Genomic DNA, 26571 nt, shown 5'->3' with positions numbered 1-26571 from the left:
ACTAAATTAATCGGCGGAAAAATGCCTATTTAACTTGTGCCAATAGAGAAAAGAATCTGAAATGGCGGCCACATATGATTCGCTGACATTCACATGTAGTCTCACGCATCTGGCATCCCTGTCTCGCTGTCGGTTCAAATCCCTAAAACTTTATTAATTTAAGGAAAAAAGATACACATGGCTAAGCCTTAAGAGCGGCCAACCCGTTATATTTTTCGTACAAATGTACGTACGTGATTATGGCGTTTTAACGCAAGCAGAAAACATTGCAATAGAAATCGCAAATTTAATTAATTCTATATGAAAAAAAATATATTTCATAATTTGTAAGGACTTAAAGCACGTATTTCCTGGAAGAAGTTTGTTTTTGTTTAGGTACCATCTAAGTTGTAAACACAGAAAACCCCGGTAAACTGTTAATGTGCATACTTACAAGTTGAAATAAAATCCTTAAATAATGTTGAAATAGTTACCTGAAACAAAATAAAATATATTAAATATTTACATAATAAATAATTAAAAAAATAAAAAAGTTTGACAGCGGTGGGATTCGAACCCACGCCCTTTCGGACTGGTGCCTAAAACCAGCGCCTTAGACCACTCGGCCACGCTGCCTACATGAATATGATCTGAAATTAATGTTGTAACGACCTAGTCTTTCTGCACTGTAAAATTGGATACTACGCAGAGTCAACTTGTGTATAGCTCATCTTCACTTACGCCTTTGTAACCAGAGCAATATTTACCAAATATATTAATATAAAATATTGACCTGCTGAGTCAGCTAGGTATGTATAAGTTTTAAATCAGGTCTTTATATTGCAAAAACGTTGTATTGCCATAAATAATAAATAAAAAATTAAATAATTAAAATTTTTGGGGTATAAAAATAGATGATGATATCTTACATAAAATTTATGGAACTACAATAATCATTATATATTCGATTGCCATTTTGCATTCTATCATGTTTCTGTGGATGGAACAGAATAAAATAAAAATGGTGCTTAAAAAACAGGGGTTGATTGAAGAAATGTGAAAATTTGAAGTAATATGTTTTTTTAACTCTGAACCACAATAAAATAAAAATAAAAAAAAATAAAATATATTTAGTGGTGGTTCTTCCTCATTATTTAGGGGAATGAAAAATATATGTTGGCCGATTCTCAGACCTACCTGATTGTATAAATTTCTAACAAATTGGTTTAGCCGTTTCGTAGGAGTTTGGTAACAAACACCGGGACACGAGAATTTTGTACATTTATAAGTACTAATCCTTAATTATAAAACGCCTGTTGTATACACTTATACAATTTATACGTCTAGTATCTAGACTAGTCTTTCGCTGTTAGGAAACGTATGACAACTGGATAATTCATAATTTAGGGTGCAGGACAATCTACGGCTTATACGCGCGATAAGTATATCGCTTTGTTATAGTATGGGTGAGTTGCTGAAACAGAGGCAAACTGTATTTTTTTCGACGTGTTCACAGCAGCTGTCACAATCCATCTGGATGTATACATGTTACGGATACCCGGAACAGTCAAGCGCACCAACGTATCGATTCTTTCGCAGCTTCGTATCCTCAGCAGAGAGAAATCTGACCTATTTCAGTCATATAGTTAAAACAATAGGAAGGGAGATGAGAGCTTTGATTAGATTGTCGCAGTTGGGAACACTGAAGGTAAACGAGCCCGCAAATGGTCCCCTATCAGATGAAGCGATCAAATGAAAGACCCAAAACTCCACTAAGTTCTTCTTATTTAATAGAGATGCAATGAACAGGCAGCGATAGACGCAGATCATGCATCCTTAGCTGATAATGACCACGAACCAAAGGTTGGCGCTACCCTCATCCAACGTATTCCAGCGATCTTGATCAGATCATCGGTCCATCTTATGGGGGCCTACCAACACTGCGTCTTCCGACACGTGGTCGCCATTGGAGGAGTATTCAATTCAAGTGCGGTAGTCCTTTGATAAATTTTGTAAGAACACAACTCAAAGAGTTGGAGAATAAAATTTAATTCAGCTCAATATCTTTGCCAGATGCGAACGTATAAGTAACCTTTCTTAAAATAAATATTTTAAGTCAGGTTTTCTTTTTGTGCCTATACATATACACGGCCAACAAGCTTGTGAAACTAAATCTGCAAGAAGATTCTGTTCTCGTATGAATATAAAAATCGATTACCTTCGATTTATTACAACACTATTGTAAGCGCTAACTAAATCATCTTTCACGCATGTAAAGAGTACCAATTGAGTGCCTCGCCTCATTCACACCGACGTGTAATGACCGCTCTTGCTCGCCGTGCCCGCACGGACATGCAATCATGGAATTATGTCGGATAATAGCAGTGTTAGCGACGCCCAAGCTGGCGCCCACTATGTTTTGTAAGGATATACATATACCTACTAGAAACTTATTTAGAAAGTCATTAATATTTTGGTAAGAGCGGTTTTCTACAACTTTCCCCATAAATTTACGTTAACTTAGCAATCTGGCACTTCTTATCTGTAAAATAAGTCCAGCTGTTTTGGACATTATTTCCTATAAACGAACAAACAGTAAAACAAAATAAATGATATATCGTGTTAACACGCTCATGTCTTAAGTAAAATACTGTAAATCTAATCATTATCATCATTTCAGCCAGGACATCCACTACCGGTCAAAGGCCTCCCCCAAAGATCTCCGCAACGCTCGGCTCTCCGCTGTCCTAAGCCAACCTATTCCGGCGATCTTGACCAGATCATCGGTCCATCTTGTGGAGGGTCTACTAACTCTGCGTCTGCCACTATTTTTATAGGTATTTTATCTATATACATCTTTAATTATTATCACAGTTAAATTGTTATTGAAAAGGAAATGTTTCGATAGTTAAGTCGATTGAAAAAAGTAAATCATATAGATCTTGAAGAAAAGTTGACTAACATAGCACACACAATCAGACCGAGGAAGCACCAATTTACCAAAGAGGCTTACATTGTCAAAAGAAAGAATTAAAGGGCTTAAATTCATACTAGTTACAATATACCGTTTCAACAGTTGTTGAGAGGATAGTGGCAAAAGTAGATAGATCTTCACAGAAATAACTTAACAATAAATTAAATGATATATATAAAATCGAGCGCAGTCTATCGCATTGCAATCTATTTATATTTAACAAACGTACTTGATAAAATACCCATCATTAAGTTCTACAGCATCATGAATCATTGCATCAATTACAGCCACCTTCCCACGGGCAATTATATCGTTTGTGCCCACTCGATTGTCATACACTTCTGTGTGAAAGTGGCGATATTATAAACGCCCACTAAAACATCCTGGCCTAATATTATTAAGGGGTTCATATTAAAAACAGTATATTTGGCTCTTAGTCATAAAGAAAATACTCCCGAGACATTATAAGTTAACATGAAATATTGCATAAGTATATGTGATTATTATAGTGCTCCAAAAAAAAATTCGTGACTTTTTAGGTTTATTAATGAACAGACAAGATTGCAGCATCTATTGCATTTGGAACAAAGAAAACAATTGTCTAGATGGTTCTAGAAGTATTCATAAAACCAGAGTATCTTCGTAATCACAAACTGATTTGTGAACTTGAAAAGCATTAAAAATGATCTAGCTGATGAGCTATTCTTGTTATTTCTTTTTATTTTGTTCTATCGTTATTTTTATTTAAAATAAAAAAAGTTTCATGACAATTATTAGGCATAGCACATCTCTTACAATTTCAATAGCAAATTACTTTATCATTAAAATAATTTAGTGTGTAGAGAAATTGTAAAGTATGTTACTTGAAGACAGAGGTTTAGGAAGTAATTGAAAACAAAATAGTACCTATTGTACTAATATAAACAAACAAGTTTTGAAGTTCAAACTTTTGCAAATCCGAAAAATAAAAGAATAGAGCTGTGAGTAAAATACTTATAAAACTCAAGTAACATGAAGCTAGATTAAAATTAGACCTTCATACTTCACTTCAGCAACCCGACCTCATCGTAAAAAACCATTTCATTAACAATAAACAGTAAAGGAGCCGAGATATTCGTTCGGGAGATTAACAGAAAACCGGGTGAACAGACAAAGGGTCATGTCGAACATAATTTGTAGCCCTTGTGTCCTATAACAATAAATCACACGTGTCTACTGATTTACGATACCATAAACATGCAACATCATCAAAACTGATTCCATTGAAAGAAGCATTTCATTTGATGGTTTTGACTCAGATACGGTTTTAACTGGATTGCCAAATGTCAAAATACAGAAGTCTTTTTTAATCATTTACTTTACCGTTGATTATTGGCCTCTAAACGTATGTTATATATTAACTAGCTGACCCAGCAAACGTTGTATTGCCATATAAAGTAATATAAAAATCGCGATACAAAAATAGGTGTTGATCAAAAAAGGGTAAAAATTTTAAGTTTTGTTATTTTTTAATGCTGAATCAGAATAAAAAATAAATAAAAAAAAATTACCAAAAATTAAAAAAAATGTTAAGGGTGAACAACCCTTATCACTTAGGGGTATGAAAAATAGATAGTATCCGATTCTCAGACAAACTTAATATGCATATTAAATTTGGTAAAAATCAGTAAAGCCGTTTCGGAGGAGTAAGGTAACTAACATTGTGACACGACAATTTTATATATAAGATTACAAATTATTTTTATTTTAATTTGGCAGCAAACAGTCATGTACAAAGAATTTGTCATTATCACTTATAAATTCAAATCGATAACTTCGACTATTTTGCAGTTGTGTTAATAGATGAGTCAATTCGTCGGAAGCTGAATAAACACATAATGTGTCGTTAAATAGTACTTGATAGAAGAAAAATTTATTTCTGCAATCACTGCGAACAATTACTATGTACATATATAAACGGTTTGAAGAAAAAAATATGTAAAAAAGAATCTGCAGTAATTAAAACCACATGTGCCAGAAAAAGGAGTTTTAATCACAAAGAATGTCAAAAACAAATATATCTTATCAACTCAAGGGGCAAGAATTAGTCGTGGCAGCGGGGGCGAATTTTTGTGGGTCATTTGTTTTGGATGCCGTAAAGAATTGCTGCACCTCCCGCTGAGAATGCTTAGACCAACTTAATGCACCGCCCCGAGATCGCAATTTGCAAGAACAAAGATTATGTGAAATATATTTGGCTGAAGTGGCTCAGAGGTTGGTAAAAGGTTTTAATAACGATACGGTTTTTGAAGTGGAAACTTCTTGGGCATTTATTGAGATCGGGGAAAAACATTTCAACTAGTGGCACTGTTATCGCCACCGAGACCTCTGTATATAAGTAAGTACATATTACATTGTGTATGTACATACACATATATATACTCACATGTGTTGGCATTTATTGATATGGGAAATACTATTGAAATCGAGACACTGTTATCGCCACCGATACCTCTGTATATAAGCATGTACATATTACATTGTGTATATACATACACAGATAGAAACTTACACGTGTTGGCATTTATTGATATGGGAAATATTTATTGAATTATTAATGAATACTTTTATTCACACGCTTATGTATTTAGTTGTTTGAAAAGTTTGGCATTATATGATAAGTTAGATTTTTGAGTTGTTTAAGACGTTACTTTACGGAAATCTGTTCTAACAGATAAACTTTTATTCATATAATTGTTTGGCTTAAAGTACCGAAAATAAGCACCCGGAGGTGACTGCGGTGGGTCATAATAATAATTCATTTACTTTTATAATAATATTATAAATGAAAGTATGTTTGTTACGCTTTCACGCCTAAACTACTGAATCGATCTTGATTTAATTTAGTACAGAGATAGACAAAAGCTTGGGAAAGGACATAAGCTATTATCGCGAATAAAAAAAGGCTTGGAGGGGTTTAAATTGGGGGTGGAAGTTTGTATGAAAGTTCGTCAGTATCAAAGATAACACCATGAAAATTTGTATTAAGGCACCTGATAAGATATAAATAAATATTTATTGTAGCGTCTTTAAAATTTAGAACTGTGTGGGGATGAAAAAGGGGGATGAAAGTTCTATAGTTGGTAGCTTATAAAAATGTATTAACTACAGCAGTATGTAGTGTATTATTTGCAAAGTGAGTATATTAAAAAAAATTGCTGACCTATCCTAGGTGGGTACTACGAGGGTTACTTACAACTATTGGTAGACACTCACAAACGTCTAACTTTCACTTAATACATTACGTTTCAATTTTAAAATAAAATATATTTCTAAGAATCACGACAAAAACCCGCTATTGAGTTCGTTCACATTAGACAGTGATGTTAGGCATTATTCTTTGGATTTGCGACTTTAGCCAAATTGCCAATTAGATTGTAAATATTTGCCGTGCAGTAAAAACGTGTGAATCCGGCATTGAATTTGTATATCTGTTAGCTTAACTTTTTATTACCTACTTATTTATTATAGCAATGTTTCTTATGAACCTACATTCTCTTGCAACACCAGAGGAATCACAGGAGTGTTGACAGCTTTTAAGAAAGGTGTACGCGATTTCTTTTATGGTACCCATGTCGTATCGTACCAGAAACACCACACAGTGAATCTCATTCTATACCTTAGTTGTACGTGTAAGAAAATTCCTTAAAAACCACACTGTGGAGGAACGCCACACATCCAGATGGGGATGATAATCTAATTTGTGGCGTGACTAAAGATGAAATTCGGCGGCAGGAATCAGATCAAACAGCTTTTAACACTCACCGTGATAAATACGGTAGAAGATACACAATGTATTATATGTTTATAATCCAAAAGATATATGTATCTAAGTATTGTTATTATAACTAAACAAATTGAACATGTCACTGAAACTGCACGCACCAAAACGGCTTCGTCTGTAGAACAAAATACATGAATTCTAAGACCTATCCTATTGGATTAGGATATATTATTGCTTGGTGTGATTAATGAAAGCGTAGTGTGATTAAAATAATGCACGAATTTTGGGTGCGGTCCCTAATGGTGCACAAAAGGGATAGACAGTCCACGCCCTGCCACGTGTGTTGGGTCCCTTTGAGGTAATTACTGTTTTTTAAAAGCTACGTGATAAATTATGATGGAAATCCCTTTTGTGTTTGGTGAAATATTGGCAAAAATACGATGAGAACTTTTAGAGAAGTGCCTAACGCAATTTAATTATGGTGAATTCAATTCGTAAAATAGTTAAATAGATTTATTTCTTTTTCGGGAATCGTTAGTAACAATGTTAATCGCGATATCCATTCTATTATTTAAATGGCGTTTCATCGGCAAGTTAACAATATTCAAACATCGTGGGACGCAAAATGTGATATATTTATTCGATAGATGAGTAGCAACTGGGCTATTCGTTTTACTTGTACATTGTGTGTTATCACTAATTAAGCCCAGTAATTTTTCAAGCTCCAGCTCCCTTCAAACTGAAAGCTTCAAACTGAAGCGCAATAATGTATACACAATAGTGTATATATATATATATACATTATACGCCATTTTCTATCGCTATTGCTTGCTATTGCTTGCCGATAGAAAATGGCGACGATGTATCTCCCACTGGTAAATTTATAGAATTCCCGGAAACATTATGTGATCTCAAAATAGTGTCCCCTGAATTTTAAAATACACCAGAATACTGATGTTTTTAAGTAAAACTTCTTTAAGCACGCTTGACTTGAGGAGTCAGCTGGTGAATGCGTGACGTTGAAGGGTTGGCTGAGAAGAAACATTTTCTGATGAAGCTATACAAAAATGGAGAGAGCGGAAAATAAACTAAATATTGTTGTCGCGTTACAAGGTTTGAGAATATTACAAATACTGAATAAAATAACTTTGATTTATTTTTATCTAAATTGTTTGATGCTTTTTATCACTTAATAACTATGTTATTGTCTCCATAAACCCGTTTTGCAGCAACAGGAATAAGTAATAAACATGATAATACTAATCAAATGTTTTCAATAAGGAATATAGTCAAGAATTCCTTTAAGCGTTTCAGCGCTACACATCACATAGCTTCACCTTATCTGTCAGCGCTGCAACGCTTAAAGCGTAAAATCATTTAGTCGTGATCGATGGCTGGTCGCGACCCTAAATAATGCAAAATGCTTTGCACCAGCCTTTATATTTTGATAAGGAAATATAACTTCTATGTGGTAGGTCTAGGACACCTTATGGGTTTGGCTGTAAAATATCTTTCACTGAAAATAATTACGCCATGTTTCATTGCTTTAGCTTTTTCGATTGTACTTAATAAGTACCTACAATTAACAGTAAAATTACAAGAATTTAACTTCAACTACGTCAGTTCATGCGGAAATTTTAAAAAATCAACTCGAATCATTGATGATCCAGTCATCTCCGATCGGCTTGATTATTTGGCGTTGCGTAGAGATGTGGGTTCTCTCTGCATCTTCTACCGCATTTACCACGGAGAGTGCTCAGAGGAGCTGTTCGGGTTGATTCCAGCGGCCGAATTCCACCACCTACATTACGTACAAAGTACCAGCCGCATTGACGTTGACATCTGGCATTCCGTAACCGCACGTTTTCTAAGAAATTTCTTGTCTCGCACAGCCACTTTGTGGAATCACATCACATCACCTCTCCCCATCCCGTGAGCCTCTTGCCCGTTTGCCCCCTCTTATATAAAAAAGATACGTTTCAAATATACCAATATATCACTAGATATTATCTAGTTAATATGGCTGTTTACAGCATTTAATTTAAATTAATATTTTCGAAGATATTACAGATTTAAAGTTCAGGGACATAGTGGTTGCGATTGTTAGAATGAGTATCACCAGGTTTATAAAGTATTACAGTCTACGAAACTTATTTTTGTCGTTTATTGTTGAGATATAAATAACACAATCCTCGGTAATTACATTATATTCATTTAATTTTTACTATTAACTTTTGACGGAGTTTCCCTGCGAGATCGAATCAGAAATGAGAAGATCCGTAGGAGTTACCGACATAGTCCAATGACTGCGAAACTGAATTGGCAGTAGGCAGGGCACATAGTTTGAAGGCCAGATGGCCGTTGGAGCAGTAAAGTCCTCGAATGGGGACCACGTCCAGAAAGATGCTGTGTTGGTAGGCCCCTCACAATATGGACCGACGATCTGGTCAAAATCGGTCGAAAACGTTGGATGAGGGCAGCGCAGGATCGATCGTCGTGGAAATCTTTGGGGAGGTCTTTGTCCAGCAGTGGACGGTGTCTTACGGCTGATGATGATGATTAACTTTTGTAGTAACGAAGTCTGTCCGGGCAGCTAGTATAGTATAAGCAAATATTGACTAATCGTAGGTTGGTGTAAGAGAATCTCTAACATGTGAATATTTATTTGAGAATTAAAATAAAAACATATTAATAATACGTGATGGGAAAAGATCCTTAAAAGGGATTAGATCCCTTAAAGATTGTTAAAGAAAATTGTCCGGCGTGAGGTCGTATAAGTTTTTCCTTATCGAATGTTTACATAGAGAAGAGAAGTAAGCGGAAGCGAATTTTATTGATTATATTAAATTATTGTTTACATTCTTCAAAGTCAAAGTTCATAAACTTTATTCAAGAAGGCTTAAACTAAGCATTTTTGAATTCTAAATATTTAATCTACTATATGTTCGGAAAAAGTTGAGGTCATGAGAAGAACATACAAGAAACTCAACGGCCACTCTTTTTCAATCAAATGTTTTACATTACTGCAACCAATATATGAATCGTATTCACAGTTAGAAACGTTTTAAATATCAAGTATTCTATAAAGAATAAACTTTATAAAAATACATTATCACATTTTGGATGGATCAACCTTTAGACCTTAAATTCATTGTTTGTGTAAGGATACTTCGTGAAATGATGGTCGTGATTACTGTCGTAATTAACACGAGTAACATTCACGAGTTGACTTTAGAATAGTCATACCCATCACACATAATATTTTATCTATAAGTATGCTCGTTTTTAATCCCCTTTATAAAATGAAGATGTTCTACTTGTTAGCGGCGCTATGTGCATCATGCTACGCTCGCCCTTTCTCACTCTCTCTCAATCGGTCTCAATCGCTCTCTCCCGTTTCTTGGACAAAACGTCCCGCATTTTCGTGTCACTTTATTGCGTTTCATCCGTCAATATTACACTCATGCGCGCAAAGAAGTTTCAATTCGAAAACTAAAACATAAGTAAAACGGTAAACGTTTCTGTCTTGTTATATAATATAACACGGGCAAAACTATGCGAAAAACGCTAAGTTGAATCAGACAGCTACGTGATTTACGGCCCTTCCGAACATCACACAAATGGCCAGCAAAAAGCAGTTGAGCAATCAGGATGCGCGGAACTGAGATAGACGATATCTGTCGATTCAGGATTCCTGCTCATTAATCACCAACGTTTGGGTTTGACTGACGAATCGTGCGATAGATACACACGTCCGGATACAATGTAAAACATATCTAAGTAAAATAATATAAATTGTTGTTTATTTTCGTAATATATATTAATTTTATGTTCACTAGTCGTTTGCAGCTATGACGAACAATATACGTCTCAATAAATGTCTCAGAGGAAATTATATTTTAAAATTGTCAACATACTATGTTCCTAAAAAATGTGAGTTGAATATTATGATTATATTTTTAAAACTCTCACGAAAAATTTAATTTGCCTATTAGTCTGTTGCAATTTTAAGTCATAGGTATATCATTTTACAGTGGTAAAAGAGGAGATGAGTCTATGATAGCTAAAAATGAAAAAGAAAATGACATTCAAAATCTAAATTTGGGCATGAAAAACTTAAAAACGGGCTAGATAATAATTGCGTATCAAGAAAAGATTGAATAAATGACTAAAGATGAAAATAATTGAATTCTTTCGAATCAAATGTTATTAAAAATGGTTATGCTAGAGATAGAATTGAATTTGGAATTCATTGACTGATAAATCTGTAATTTAATAAATAAAATGATACTAAAATCAAATAAAAATAATTTGCCGATGCACACGACCTAAATTGGATCTGCTTACAAAGATTTACGCAATTTTATTGTGCGTAGGTAAGTGTAAACATAAAATAATGAATCTACAATAGCCAGCGATTTTTCAATTATTATTAAATGTTTTGCAGTAAACTGGTCTCAATTTACACAGTTCGTAGTAATCTGATACTAATAAAGAGTGCTTAATGAAAAACAGAAAAGGGGTTATGTATTGTTATTTGAATTTAAAATGATTTTCTTAATGATACCACAGACTGGGAATGGAGCTAACGCCCGCAGGCTATTTAAATTTTATTGTACGATATTAGATATATCACATTACGAAATTAATTAATAATAGTTAAAATAAAACTAAAAGATACGCTTCGGTTGAAAAGATAATGGTTGAAATTTAAAATGAATATCAATTCCTTCCTTATAGATAATAGATAAAAATTATATACATTAACAAAAATCTTAATTTGCAAATTGAAAAATGGAATAAGTTTGTCAAATTGAAATCTGGTCTTTTAAAGTGGGTCGTAATCGTGCCCAAATGAGTCGGTTACAAACAAACATAGATACAGGTGAAGCTAATAAAAAGCGTGTAAAAAAGAAGCCCGCTGAATTTCTAGCGCCCGTTCTTCTCAGGTGTGAGGCGTACAATTTCGAATGGGTTGTAGTTTTTGAAGTTCAATAAGTGATTTGAAATCCTATTATGAATAAAAATATTTGGGTATGTTTAGAAAAAATCTTTGACTTTTCTGCTGCTGCTGAATTCGCACTCCACAAGTCAGAAAATCACATCCACTAGTGCGATTTTCAAGAAATTTTCTTCCACCAAAAAACAGGAGAGTGTGGGCGGCGATGATCACTTAACACCAGGTGACCCGTATGCTTCTTTCTTCCCCTCTGAGCGGAATAAATTTTACTCATTAATTACAGTAAAAGTATCCCTATAATTTATAATTAGCATGTTTTAATTGTTGATATATATATATATTTATATTATATGTGTTTTATTTGTTTTAATCATCTGTTTTTGTTTTATTTTATTTTTACTCTCTGACCTAGCAAACGTTGTACTGCCATAAAAAGTAATTAAAAAAAAAATTGGGTTATAAAAAATAGATGAAACCGATTCTCAGATCTACTAAATACATCGTACTAAAATTATTGTATTCTATTGCCATCTTGCAACCCTATAGCGGATTTGTGGTTGGAACAGAATTAATTAAATATCGCGATACAAAAAAGTTGTAGATCGTAGAAGGGCGAAAATTTGAAGTTATATGAATTTTTCAATGCTGAATCATAATAAAATAAAAACAAAAAATTTTGTCCAAAAATTAAAAAAAAATGTTAACCCTTATCACTTAGGGGTATGAAAAATAGATATTAGCCGATTCTCAGACCTACTGAATATGCACACAAAATTTGGTAAAAATCAGTAAAGCTGTTTCGGAGGAGTAAGGTAACTAACATTGTGACACGAGAATTTTATATAAAAGATTTATTTATTAAGGTCAGTAAACAGTGATACATTAGATCTTACTAAGTATATTTACAATATATAATGTACCAAGAATACTGGCAAGCATTGCGTTGGATAGCTAGGCTGATCCGATGACCGAAATTAATTAAATTTTAGTAATTTAAGTGAAAATTTAATTGATTAAACAAAAATAATAAATAAATAAAAGCTTGAAAACAATATCTTTTCTAGTATTTTCTTAGTAAAATATACTTCTTGAGTCTAGATTTCAAATACACATACCTAAGCAGTAGTTTCAAATCGGGACACGTACAGCCTAGTACAGAGCGATCTATTCCATTTAGTTCATTTTACATGCAGGTGAACATTGCGCTTGTTATCCAACATATATGGGTGAGTCTAACTAACTGAAAATATCAGAGAGAATAGTTTTAACTGCTCATGGAACGTTTGTAACGTGATCGACATGACAAGGGTGGTTGTTTCATGTGAAACATTTAAAACAACACAACATTTGACGTGCTAACATTAATATAGTTTTACGCTGCAAAAGAGAACTGTTCGTGATATGTATCAGCTGGGTTATAGACAGTCACTTAAAGAAAAAAATATTATGACTGGTAAGTACATATTTTATTAAAATAATGTTCGTTCACAAAGATCGTCACCTTTTTGCTCTGAATAGTGATTTTCATTATTATAACACAAGAAACTTATTTCTTTTGTATTATCGATTGCTTGTATCTATTCTAGTAGGCTTCATAAGATACATAATACCTTCAAGGGTAAATGTATACACTTTTATAATAAAGTCCCAGGCGCTGTTCAGGCATTATCTATAAATAATTTTAATGTTTTGTTAAGACAGGGCCCCGTCGTAATTCTTACTACTCCATAGCAGAATATCTAAGGGATCGGACAAGATTATGATTATTTTATTGCAATAACAATATCAATACAATATTGTATACCTATTTTATATAATTTAAAGTAGCCCAAAAAATAATGCTGAGAGAGTTTCTTGCGCCGTTTGTTCTCTCTCAGAGTGCCATTTGTTTCCGAAGCGGTGATAGTGTTCGATCTAACATCAAAAAGAAATCTAAAGGAATCAATTTTGAGAAAATAAATGCATTTTATGAAACATCTATTGGCACTCGTGCCGTCACGAAAACGGTGTAACGCTCTCTTATGCTGTCATACTCCTTGTTTGCTACAACTGTTGTCTTATTTGTCAAATGATAAAGTCTCACTTCAGCGGAAAGACTTCCTCTGCTGGACAATGGCCTCCTCCAAAGGTCACTGCAATGATCGGTTCTGCGCTGTCCTCATTCAACATGTATCGGCGACCTTGACCAGATCATGAGTCCATCCTGTGGGTGGCCTACCAACACCGCACCTTCCAATTGAACATCACCACCGCAATGCAGTATTTTTAAAAAGAATATACAATATACAGTATACGATTGTAATATATTAAGTATAATTAATACTCGACGAAAATAATATTCCTATCTTTGTTTCCTATCTTTTGTTCTTTTCTTTCTTTTATCGGCTCTGAGCCGTATGGTCGCAGATATATCGTTATTATTATGTAATAATATAGTAGCACCTATGTAGGTGGAAATCTTTTTTTCCTTCGGTTATACTGGAATTATTGTATTTATTGAACTTCTAAAAATTTCGTAATTAACAGAAATATTTTTAAATATCGACATAAAAACTTGTATTAATGCATAATATGTTTAGGACACTTCTCCCTGATCTGTCACTGTCCGAAAATTGCTGCTTATTGAACAAGAATATTTAAACAACTGAAATAAATGCGGCAATGCAATAAATACAGCAGTCGAAGCTTAGTATAGTGCAATTTGTTGGCATATTACATATTTCGGCTTTGTTGAACATTTGAATGTATAACGTCTTACGTCATCATTGGTAACAGCCAATCCTATCAACTAATGACGTTCTAAATGCAAATAGAAAATTAATTTCAAAATTAAATTGAGTCAGGTTAGCAGAGGGTGTGAGCGACTTTCGTGCTTACACATACCAACTATGCTGAAAAATCTATTGAAAAATGAGCGGGCGACGTAAACAAGCACTAAAATTGATGTACGACGTAGATGGCTTATCTTACGGTACGATCGTGTTCAGATAGGACGTGTCTCGAACCCCCGATCTGATATATCGCTTGTTTTATACACAGACACGAGTTTATGGTCGCCATGATCGCTCATTACCTTTTGTGGTGCCTCTTTATGGGAGTTATTGAGGGACGTGACGCTACGGCCGTGTTGGAGTCACAGCTTTGGAGATTTTGGCGCCACGTTCATTTGAGACTGTTTTATAACTCTCAGTTCGTGTAGAATAATGTAATATTTGCTATTTTTAAGTGATTTATTTATATACTAGCTTTTTTTCATCTAAACATGTGCATTAATACATCAATATTTAAAATCATTTCTGTTAATAACGAAGTTTCCACTGCTGGACCTAGAATTATTCATACAGAAATTAAAAAGGTCTGAAGGGCGCCGTAGCTAGTGAAACTACTGGGCAAATGAGACTTGACAACTTATGTCACAAGGAGACGAGGGCAACTCTAGTGCCGCTCAGAATTTTTGGATATTTCAAGAATCTTGAGCGGCAGTGCATTGTTATGGGCAGAGCGTATCAATTACCATCACCTGAGCGTCTTGCCCGTCTCGACCCTTATTTTCATAAAAAAAATTGCTTTTGAGAACTTTTGAGCGTGATTGGGAGCTAATTTAGTTTATTGTACGTCATTCTGCTTAATATCTTCGAATAAGAGTAGCTGCCGATTTATATCGACTATGTAAATGGGGTAGCGACGAGGCTTTGAAAGGCAATTTGTGAAGCGATTAGCCGCACCCCGAAATCGTCCCGTGGAATCCCTCATAATGTCAAAAACAATCACACTAACGTCCTACTCACAGAAACCCGAATGATACTTTGCTTCCGAATCCCAAATTCATGTAAAGGTTGAATAATTTCTTGAAACGTTTAATAGGCCTTCTAAAATCACTTAAAGGTTAGTGCTTGTGGCTGTGACGTGGGGCGGGTCACTCCATGAGGAATGCGTTATGTCTACTTAAGTCTGTCATTCATTATGAAAACACTGCTATTGTTGGGAACTTAGATACGTCTAGATAAAGCCTCTTGCAGCTAGACAATTGAAGAAAAAAGGCCAGGTTTATTACTTTGTGTCTTACACTCGCGATTTGTATATGACTTTGTATTAGTGTGCGCGCATCGTCATTACCATAATGTTAACACCAGGAACAGACATAAACTTATGATACCTACTAGTCGGCTAAGTCAAGTTAGTAAGTCTTTTGTGAGGCGATGTACATGCTTTTACAACAAGATCCCAGAAAATGTTCAAAACAAAAGTATTACGTTATTCAAAAGAATTGTTAAAAAACGTTTGTGTGGTGAAGCTATAACATAAATGACTTTCTCAATGTTACCACAGATTGGGAATGGAGTGACCGCTCTCAGGCTATTAAATAATAAGTTTAATTGTAAAATATTACTTTGTAAACATATTTATTCGATGAAAAAAAAAAGCCCAATGAGTTTGTTGCGCCCATTCTTCTCAGGTCTGAGGCATTCATTTTGGAATGGGTGATAGTTTTTTGACTTTCAATAAGTGATGCCACATCCTATTTTCAATAAAAATATTTGAATTTGAATTGCTCAAAGTAGAGGTAAACTGTTAACATCAACATTTTCACAGTTGTCACAGTCTATCTAGAGTTTAGACGTATAAATTATGTAAGTATAAGTTTGTATAAGTTTGGGAAATTAATAACCTTTAATCTTTATTTGTCTAGCAGTGGACGTCTTCCGGCTGAAATGAGGATGATGAATCTTTATTTATTTACAATTTGTATAGATTCATGCATCCATCTAACATTAATATACTAATTCATCTCTTTTAAGTTTTTTTTATGCTTTGTTTTATTTTAACATATTTAAGTGAGCCGAAAAAAACTATGTAATTTGTAAGAGCTGCCTGTAAAGTGTTAATTTGAGTTTTAAGGAGTGATAATAAGTTTCTTGCCACCTCATGAGGTTAGCGTTAAAATTAAATAAATAAAGTTTGAATTAATACAATTTACTTACACGTGACTTCATAAATCATTAAAAATCTACACACTACTATAAAAAGTAGCCGTATTTAAAAAGCTATTGTCCTTAGGCAGTCCGGTATCTAGCTGGAGAACCGCGGAGACCAATCTCAAATCTAAGTTTGAATTTTAATTTTATATGAGATAAAATTTTGACGCACGCTATGACAGTTCTGCTAGGACATTGTTTCATTACAAGAACAGGGGAAAACGAAAAAAAACACGATTTTTATAGAAAACCGTACTAAGAAATAGAAAATATTTACTTTTTTAGTTTGGTTTATTTATTAAAAGCGTGTTTTTTTAAACTATTAAGTATTTGTATTGTGAAATTAATTAAATTAAATAATTCTCTTTGGTATTCACAAAATTTCCAAATACTAAATAAATCGGTTAAAGATAATGGTTGAAATTTTAAATTAACATCGATACCTCGATACCTGCCTTATAGACGACAGATGAAAAATATATTATAAATTAACAAAAATCTTATCTTACAAATTGTAAAATAGAATAATTTTATCAAATTAATGTATCGTCATCGGCCCTCGATAAATCCACATTGTTTACTAAGTTTGTTAGTTAGTTACAAGTTTGAACGAGATCTGGACGTTTAAATTGGGTCAAAATGGCGCCCAAATGAGTCGGTTACAACAGGTGAAGTAATAAAAGCGTATAAAAATGATTTTGAATTTTAATATGAAGCAAAGCGCAAAGGGCACAAGCTGGCTAATTAATAAAATATGAAATTAGTTTTGATCGTTTAATTAATAAAACAAGTAAGAACCAGACGACCGAGCATTAATATTCCTATTCAAGACCGTCTCATTTTTAACATTTTCAAGCTCAGTAATTTGTGCACAACTTTTTTAACATTTTTTGCACCTGGCAACCCTACAGAGTTAATTCACCGTCGTCTTTGTGATGTAAATGTCCGGGTGAAGCTCTCCAGTATGTAAACTACACTGAAACTCCGCTGAGAGCTTTATATTACGCTGATTGGCATGTATGAATACATTTACACTGAAGTGTTCATTATCTACTGAGTGCCAGTAAACAATATCATAATTAACTGCCGGGGAATAATTAAGTGTTTTTTTTTATGTAAACAAGGGATGACGAGACTAGCATGACTTTCAGCATATAGTAATTGATACGCACTGCACATTACAATTCAGTGCCATCCATAATTATCCAAATGTTGTCATACTCAAGTTGACTTGAGTCTCGTGCCAGAGTTTGGTGAGTCAACATCTCCTGAGGATGCCTCGTGTAAAGGGCGAAGCACGTGTCAAATTGTTTAAAGTCAAATATTGGCGGAATTAACACTAAATTCACATTAACAAACATCTGAACGGCACTATAATTGCGCTCCTCATCTTGAGACATAAGATGTTAAGTGTCATTTGTCCAGTAATTTCACTAGCTACGGCGCCCTTCAGACCGAAACACAGTAATGCTTACACATTACTGCTTCATGGCAGAAATAGGCGCCGCTGTGATACACATTATCTGACCGGCATCATGTGCTAAAGAGCCTCCCACTGTACTTTTATATGAAGCCAAAGATAAATACAGTATTTTTATGATTTAAAAAAAACTTTCTGTACGGAGAGAGAACATTTCTTTTGATTTGTTTATACGCTCGTTTATTTTAAGACTATGGTATTTAAAGCAAGACCATGGTATTAAGAAACGGTGAAACTGTGTTCTATAAATAATTTTAAAATACTCCGGAAATTCATTCAATACTAATAAATAAGTCATCTATATCTATATTATAAGGAGGAAATATTTGATTGTTTGTTTGCATTGAATAGTCTCCGAAACTAATGAACCGATTTGTTCTTCACTATTGGGAAGCTACACTATCCCCGAGTGACATAGGTTATATTATATTTTCTTTAAAATTAGGGATCCTCACTAAAATTCCAATAATCATCACATCAAAGGAAAAACAAATTTGTTGTTTTTATTTAATTTAGTAGCATTTTCTTATTGATTCACCTTTTAAACCTTCTCTGGACTTCCACAAATAATTCAAGACCAAAATTTGCCAAATCGGTCCAGCCGTTCTCGAGTTTTAGCGAGACTAACGAACAGCAATTCATTTATATATATATATATATATATAGTCTATATAGACTAGCTGCCCCGACAGACGTTGTTCTGTAGATAGTAAAAAAACAACTGTTTTATATTTCAAAACATCAAAAATTATTTCGTAAATATTCTCCCTGTTGTTAGAATGAAATTGTTTCACAGCGGAACTGTCAAACCGTGCGTCACTAAATTCTCTCATAGAAAATATGTCCATACAAAACAAATATTGAAAATAAAAATATTTATGGGTCCCAAATCGAAATAAAAACTACCCTATCTTTCAAGTTGGACCAAACTGCACTGCATGAACTAATCACCATTAAAATCCGTTCATTAGTTTAGGAGTCCATTGAGGATAAACATTGTGACACGAGATTTATATATATTACGATATATAGATGATAGAATAAAATAATGTACTGCGACTTTGCAGAACACAACATTATTAACAAAACACATAGACAGCATAATAAGTGTGTTCTTTTATTTTAAAAATAAAATTGAAATGTCGCTACCACGTGCTCAGTCCCGAGTGTACCACGACGAAGACGCGGGATATCAGACAGTTACTAAATAAAATATAAATTATATACAAATAGCGACTAAGCTATTGAGTAATATAAAAAAACTGTAAGATTTTATAGCCTTTGAAACCAGCGCAACTTGTTACCGTTTTTTATTTGCTAAACATTATATAGCGCCGAGATGAGTGGCCTTCTGATTTATTTATAGTCTTACCGCATGAGTAAATAAAACACCTACAGAGAGAAAGCTTCATAGAACAACCCGAAATGGTTGCACTACTACAGTGATCCGGGTCATGTATGAGTGTCCACTGGCCGCTTGTTGCGGACGCGGCGAAACTGTTTATAACAGGTTGACGATCACACAGCCAGTTGACAATCTCAGGATTATCGTGACACACGTATTGTTTTATTAATTGCAAGCTTGAATATTATAACATATTGCTATATGTCTTTCAAATACCTAAACAAAATGTAAAATATGATAATTTATATTAGATGTTAACGCGGACACCTTTATCTGTAACTTTTATATGAAATCTTGCATCTAGGGTTATTTAGTATCGACGATCAGACCCAATAAAAAAACAACTCTTAGTAACAATTTTACCCTTAAGCAGCTTTGCCTCTGTACCTAGTTACTCATGTAGTCTTATTCCCAAGAGTGCGGCTGGCAGGCTGACTTCCTGATTCAATTATTGTGATTGTGTGCCGCCGATGAGGGCGAGTGACGGCGGATGCTCCGCTATTAATATTGACATGTGTTTGATGCATCGAGAGATACGCCTATATTTGATAGAGCTCTGTGAGGCTATGAATTAGTGTTCACTTTGTTTTATATATTCAGAATCAACCTGTTATATCTGTTTCAAATATTTTTCATTTAAAATTTGATTTAAAATTTGTTATTGAACGTCAAAAACTACTACCCATTCGAAGAAGGCTTATTTTTTTTCTTAATTTTGTTACAATATAATATGTAGTAGCATACGATAAAATTTTAATTAAAAAACCTGAGGGGTTTTCGCTTAGTTGCCAGTCTGTGGTATCAATAAGAAAATCATTTATGTTATAGTAACCTTTACCACACAAACGTTTTTTAACAAATCTTTGAAATTTCGTAATACATTTGTGTCATAGCAAAGCATATACATCGCCCAATAAAAGACTTAGGTACTAACTTAAGTTAAGAGATGTGGAGTCAGAGAAGAGAAGTGAAATAGAATGATGATATATTTCGTTGATTTAAAAAGTATGGTAAGTATACAGTGTATATTTTAGTATATTTTAGCCTTATAGAAAAGATACAATTTTTTTGTAAAGTACCGTCAATACAATGCTATTTTCACACAACTTCTTTCATAGGTGAAGAAAATTTGCAGTTGACAGATAGTCTTAAATGTCAACTAATTTAACAAGGTCAAGCTAACCGATCACATTAGAAGCATGGGACTGCGCTCCAGACCTGGCATTACTGATGTGGTCAGGCTGAAGTGAAACTGGGAACCGATAGGCACAGGTCGTTACGCATTGGGTGCCTTAGAACAGGGAAAGACGTGGAGACAGATCCCGAAAACGATTGCATGACCATCTGGATGCCTATAATAAGATGGTCGGAGCTGGCATAGGAGCACGATGGAGTTAAGCAGGGGAGGCCTATGCCGTGCGTGCAGTGGCATATGCTAATACAAAGAAAGACGCAAGGAAACCAAGAGATGTGTAGGTTGATGAAGGAGGAGATGACCCGCTCAATCTTACGAAAGAGAGAAAATAATGTATAATTGCGAAAGTGGATCATGTTCATGAAATCAGATCAGAATCAGATCGGGAAAGCACTGAGAAGCCCTGGTCAAGGGTTCTTGCAGGTTTACCAGAGGGAGGCTTCTTTGCTCAGGATGCCGGCTAGATTATGGGTACCACAACGGTGCCTATTTCTGCCGTGAAGCAGTAGGCTAGATTATGGGCACCGTAGCTAGTGAAATTACTGGGTAAATGCGACTTAACATCTTATGTCTTAAGGTGACGAGCGCAATTATAGTGCCGCTCAGAATTTTTGTGTTTTTCAAAAATCCTGAGCGGCACTGCATTGTAATGGGTAGGGCGTATCAATTACCAACAGCTAAACGTCCTGCTCGTCTCATCCCTTATTATCATAAGAAAAGGTGAAAAATCAGGATAATTATATCATGACCGCATGGTATTATCATAATCTCTACTCAACCCTATATAGGAAGTGATATGTATTCAGGAATGTGTCAATTGGATTATTTTACGAAATTACGTCATTACGTCATTGATCTAATGATTAAGACGTAACTTGCATTTAGAGCTGATTATAATTACTAATATTAAGATTGGGAAATGTATTACTTAAATCTGTAGATCTATTGGTAGGTAAAGTGGCTTTAATGCAGTTCAGGGTAGCCCTGTTCCACTGGGACCAATGTGATACAATTATGAAAAAATTATAACCCTTTTTCACTGCAACTAATGTGATCGATTGATAATGATAACCGTACTCGTTTGGTGAAGAAGAAGAAGATTGGCAAAAACATTTTGAGATGCTTTTCCTTACGCATTTGGAGTTCTTAATTGTATCTAAATCACATTTACACATCTAAAAGGACTATTGGTCCTCTGCATGGAGCGATGGCCTCACACTCCAGAAGATGAAGTAAGGGGTCATAGGCCTCTTGGAAAAAGCAACCTTTAGGATGCGCAGAATCCACAGGGGCTCAAGTGGATTAGATTCTCTGTCTGGCACGATAGCCTAATACTCGTTGTAGTATGATGTGTTCGGTCTTCGTAGGCCTTTTGCCAGAACATAGGCTCAATTCACTGAGGCAAATTTGGCTTTCGTCTGGTGTAAAAGAATAGGGGCAACGCTCAGCGGTGATAATAACATTAGGTGATCCCTACGCTCGAATAAGACGAGTACTTTTTCATAGAAAAAAATATAATCCACAACGTAAATAGATAAAAATAAATCACATACATATTTCTATATTCAAAGACTTCATATTAGCTTACTTATATGAATAAAAAGGTAGACTGTGATGAATGTTACAAAAATCCATAAATAATTAATGAACGAAGCACTTTATGTGGCCATGTTTATATTGGCAGCATACGCAGAAACATGTTTACAACGGCGCGGCATACGTATCTGAGGAAATGGCGGGAAAGTTGAAGTTTCCCGTACAAAATCATATCTCGTTTGTGCGAGTAAATAACGTGATCGAGAGTCGAAATGAAAGGTAAACTTGTTTATGGCTTTGCTTTACGTATTTCCATAAAATTCACTTTGAAAATCCAATTTGTGCTTAGCTCGTGAAATTGGCTAAAGAAGACTTATTAAAACGCTTCATTGTGTGTCTTTTGCCACATTTATCACGGGGGGTATTCCAAAGAGCTGTTTCACCTGATTCCTGCCGCCGAATTCCACCTTCCCATGACACGCTACAAATTAGGATATTATCCCCACCATTTGGATATGTGGCGTTCCTCCACAGTGCGGTTTTCAAGGAACTTTCTTGCAACAAAGCTGTGGAATGAGTTTCCTTGTGTGGTGTTTCCGGGACGATACATGATAGATACCTTCAAAAAAGGCGCTTACACCTTCCTTAAAGGCCGGCAACGCTTCTGTGATTCCTCTGGTGTTGCAAGAGAATGTGGGCGGCGGTGATCACTTAACATCAGGTGACCCGTACGCTCGTTTGTCCACCCATTCCATAAAAAAGCGCGTACTATTCTTCCAGTGCTTTTTCAATTAGTGCAGGCTGGCAGTCAACTCTGCATATCTCACCTAGTCTTTGGCAAGGTTGAAAAACTCCGCGATACTTGTGATTAAGGTCCATTCCCTGATATTGCGCAGGCATGACTTCTTCCTTTGTCCTTTTTCCTATCCGTATTCATTTTTTAAAGAATACGAGGACTACCGAGGAATTCCAGTAAGTAGTCAAGGATACTTGTGATAGGAATTGCTGATTCTTTCAGCTTACATTTCAAAAGATTTACTACCGGTCATTACCATCTAGTTAATATACCACAAAAAGAAGAAAGACAACAGAAGAATAACTCTGAGTACAAGATCCCATAAAATTCGAGCAGCTCTATGTTGCTGATACTGAAATGCATCTGACCAGAGATAAGAGCTATAACTCTATTTTATTAGACTAGTGCATGGATTAGGGTAGCGCAGAACCGACCGTCGCGGAGATCATTAAGGGTAGCTTTTGTCCAGCAGTGAACGTGTTTCAGCTGAGATGATGACGATGAAGTTAAAATCAGTTACTTATATTAAATGAGTAATTAATACGAGAATATTTGCATGCAATAAATTCATACATGAAACGTTATCACGTTAAATCATTCGTTGAACGGTAAGCATTGTAAACGGTTATAATAATTAATACGAAAATAACTTTACAAGTAGCACATAAAGGCTATCTCAAAATGCGATCTTGTTCAATCGAAAATGGCTCGGAATTCATGGCCATATAATTATAATTATCATTTGGTTACACTTAAGCTGTGTGGTTACTCTTCGAGTCTTGTAGTTTGATAAATAAAAAGAAATGAATGCTACAAATTTTAAAATCTTTTATTGGGCCATTTCGGCAGCATGTTATATATCTGGTTATACTTACTACTTATATAATACCGACTTTTATAACCCTGTGCTTCCCTGGGGCTTCAAAAGAATAGGGAAGTTCCAGGTCCAAGGGTGTCATAAGAGACGACTTATGGCATTTACATATGCCCAACACTGGGATCCGAAAGGCTAATACAAAGAAACACGCAAGGAAACCAAGAGATTTGTAGGTTGATGAAGACGACCGACTCAATCTTACGAAAGAGAGAAAAAAATGTATAGTTGTGGAAGTGGATAGATATTTCGGGAATGGTCAATCAAGGCGGACTTTCTTTTCATGAAATCAGATCAGAAGCAGATCGGAAAGCACTGAGAAGCGCCCTGGTCAAGGGTTGTTTCAGGTTTACCAGTGGAAGGCTTCCTGGCACAGGATGCCGGCTAGGTTATGGGCACCACAACAGCGTCTATTTCTGCCGTGAAGCAGTAATGTGTAAGCATTATTATGTTTCTGTCTGAAGGACGCCGTAGCTACTGAGATTACTGTGCAAATGAGACTTAACATCTTCTGTCAGCGCCATTGTAGTGCCGCTCAGATTATTTGGGTTTTTCAAGAAACCGCATTGTAATGGGCTGGTCATATCAATTACTATCAGCTGAACTTCCTGCTCGTCGCATCTCTTATTATCATAAAAAAAAAAAAAATACTATTTGATGAGTTTTTCTTTAGCAGATAACTAATGTTGAAAGCTTTTGGAAAAATACATCCGCACAAAAATTTTTTACGCATAAAATCTGATTCAGTACTCTAAGTGCCAATACAATTCTACACAAGCGACGTCACGGCCAGTTGCTCGTAATGTTACGTAACTAACAATCTTAATAAAAATCTTAACTACTTTTTATCTCACGTCTTCATATTAATTTTGATAGTTGTTGTAATGAACGTGCAAGTGATATGCATCGAAAGTTGACTCGCAAATATGGAGTGATCGAGTCATTTCAACACTTCCAGCAATCATATTGTGTTGCTCAAGCTTCGATTTTTATTATAATGAGTTAATTACATGAATATTGGATCTCAAGAATACAATAATAATTCAATGTAGCTAAATAAATTTTATTTTTTTAAGTGATAATCCTAGAATTTGGAATATTTTAAGTCAATTGTTATCCTAATATTCATGAGAATTATTATAAATGAAAATGCTGATTGGTTTAAGGAAGAGATGATAAATGACATCTCTATTCTGATTGGTCGGAAACATAGCCTAACCTGCCTGTCATCCAATCAACAACCTAGAATTTGTTTCTTATACATTGATGATTCGCACAATAAACAACTTGACTCTCAATCTCGCTGAAAAATTGTCTTAAGCAAAACTATGCCTACGCGTATATAAGGCAGAGTTTTCGTTCAGTTGTGTTTCGACCGCACTTTGAATACAACGCCACGCAATGGCAAAGTGTTCAGTGAAAAACTGTACAAATAACAGTATATCCAAACTTAAAAAGGGTGTAGTGTCGTATTTCAGGTAAGTGCCCCTATAAATTAACAAAATTATGTAACTTGACGTTTTTAATCATTTTGCTAAATAATCTCATTTCAATTGCTAAAACAAAATGTTCTTGCTTCGTGTTCGCGCTTGTCTCGCGCGTGACGTAGAGTTACTTCCTCCAATGAGCGTATACAATTAAAGACTTTGAACATTACTGCCACTAAATAAGGTATTAATTTGAATGAACGTTTTAATGTTATCTGTGTAGGTTAATGTATACGTATATACAACGCCGCTCGAGTTATTTTTGCTAACCTTTTTATAGGCAATTGGGAGTCTAGTTACTTATTGTTTCTCAATGATCTTATACATTAAATTAAGCGTATCGGCGACTCTACAATAGTCTTAGGATTTTCGTAATGATTATTAAATATATATTGTTATTAACCTGGGTATTTAAAGTTTCTATTTTATAAATTAATAGTGTAAACAAGAACCATGATTTAATGTACCGGTAATCACTTTGAAACACAAGCAAGTAATTACAAAAACAACTTTATTTTAAAATGAAACGGGGACTAATTAATTAGAAGTTTGATTCGGGCGCGAGCCAGATGTGATCGACGTTCGCTAATTGAGACTAATTAATGTTTCCTCCGTCTTTGCTTGCCGGTTCACTTGCAGCTCCCTTTTATTTTTAATAATAATACCTTAGAAAATTTATACGGTTAGATAGAGCCTTTTGCTGTTAGTCAACCGATGAAAACAGGCCTGGTTTATTGCTTCATTGTTCGTGACAAGCTACATTCGCGATTTGTATGTCACTTTATGTTAATGTGCGTAGTAAAAATAGAGGTTTACTGTCAACCTCAATATTCTCGGTGTTTTCACAGCTGTAACGGTCTAGCTAGACGTAAAAATAATCTAAGAATGAAATAACCGAATTGAGTCGTTTCGAACGGTTCGTTTTCAGTTACAAAAGGAAAAAAAATGGAACACTTATAGGAACTTGTTATATTATAGAAATTAAAACGATATACTCAAGTATACAGTCTCTTGTAGCTATCAATTAGCGAAAATCAAACGTCGAAAAGAAACTATATTTCGACACTCTCAAGGAAACCAATATGTATACGGTATTTTTTAATGACCTAGGACTATGAGATTTAGCAATTAATACGATTATACTAT

The 26571-nt window shown here is 34.7% G+C and overlaps 1 protein-coding gene and 1 non-coding gene across 4 annotated transcripts in view; both read right to left on the bottom strand.

Moving 5' to 3' along the window:
* LOC126978607 (caskin-2) overlaps positions 1 to 26571 on the bottom strand; it is a 348934-nt gene that overhangs the window by 187802 nt on the left and 134561 nt on the right. The gene's annotated exons all lie outside the window — the stretch shown is intronic.
* Trnal-uag (transfer RNA leucine (anticodon UAG)) lies at positions 536 to 615 on the bottom strand. The gene has a single exon. It is a non-coding gene; the product is annotated as a tRNA-Leu (tRNA).

The sequence above is a fragment of the Leptidea sinapis genome, chromosome Z, assembly GCF_905404315.1.
Source record: "Leptidea sinapis chromosome Z, ilLepSina1.1, whole genome shotgun sequence".
Lineage (NCBI taxonomy): Eukaryota > Metazoa > Arthropoda > Insecta > Lepidoptera > Pieridae > Leptidea > Leptidea sinapis.
This window is presented reverse-complemented; position numbering and strand designations above follow the sequence as displayed.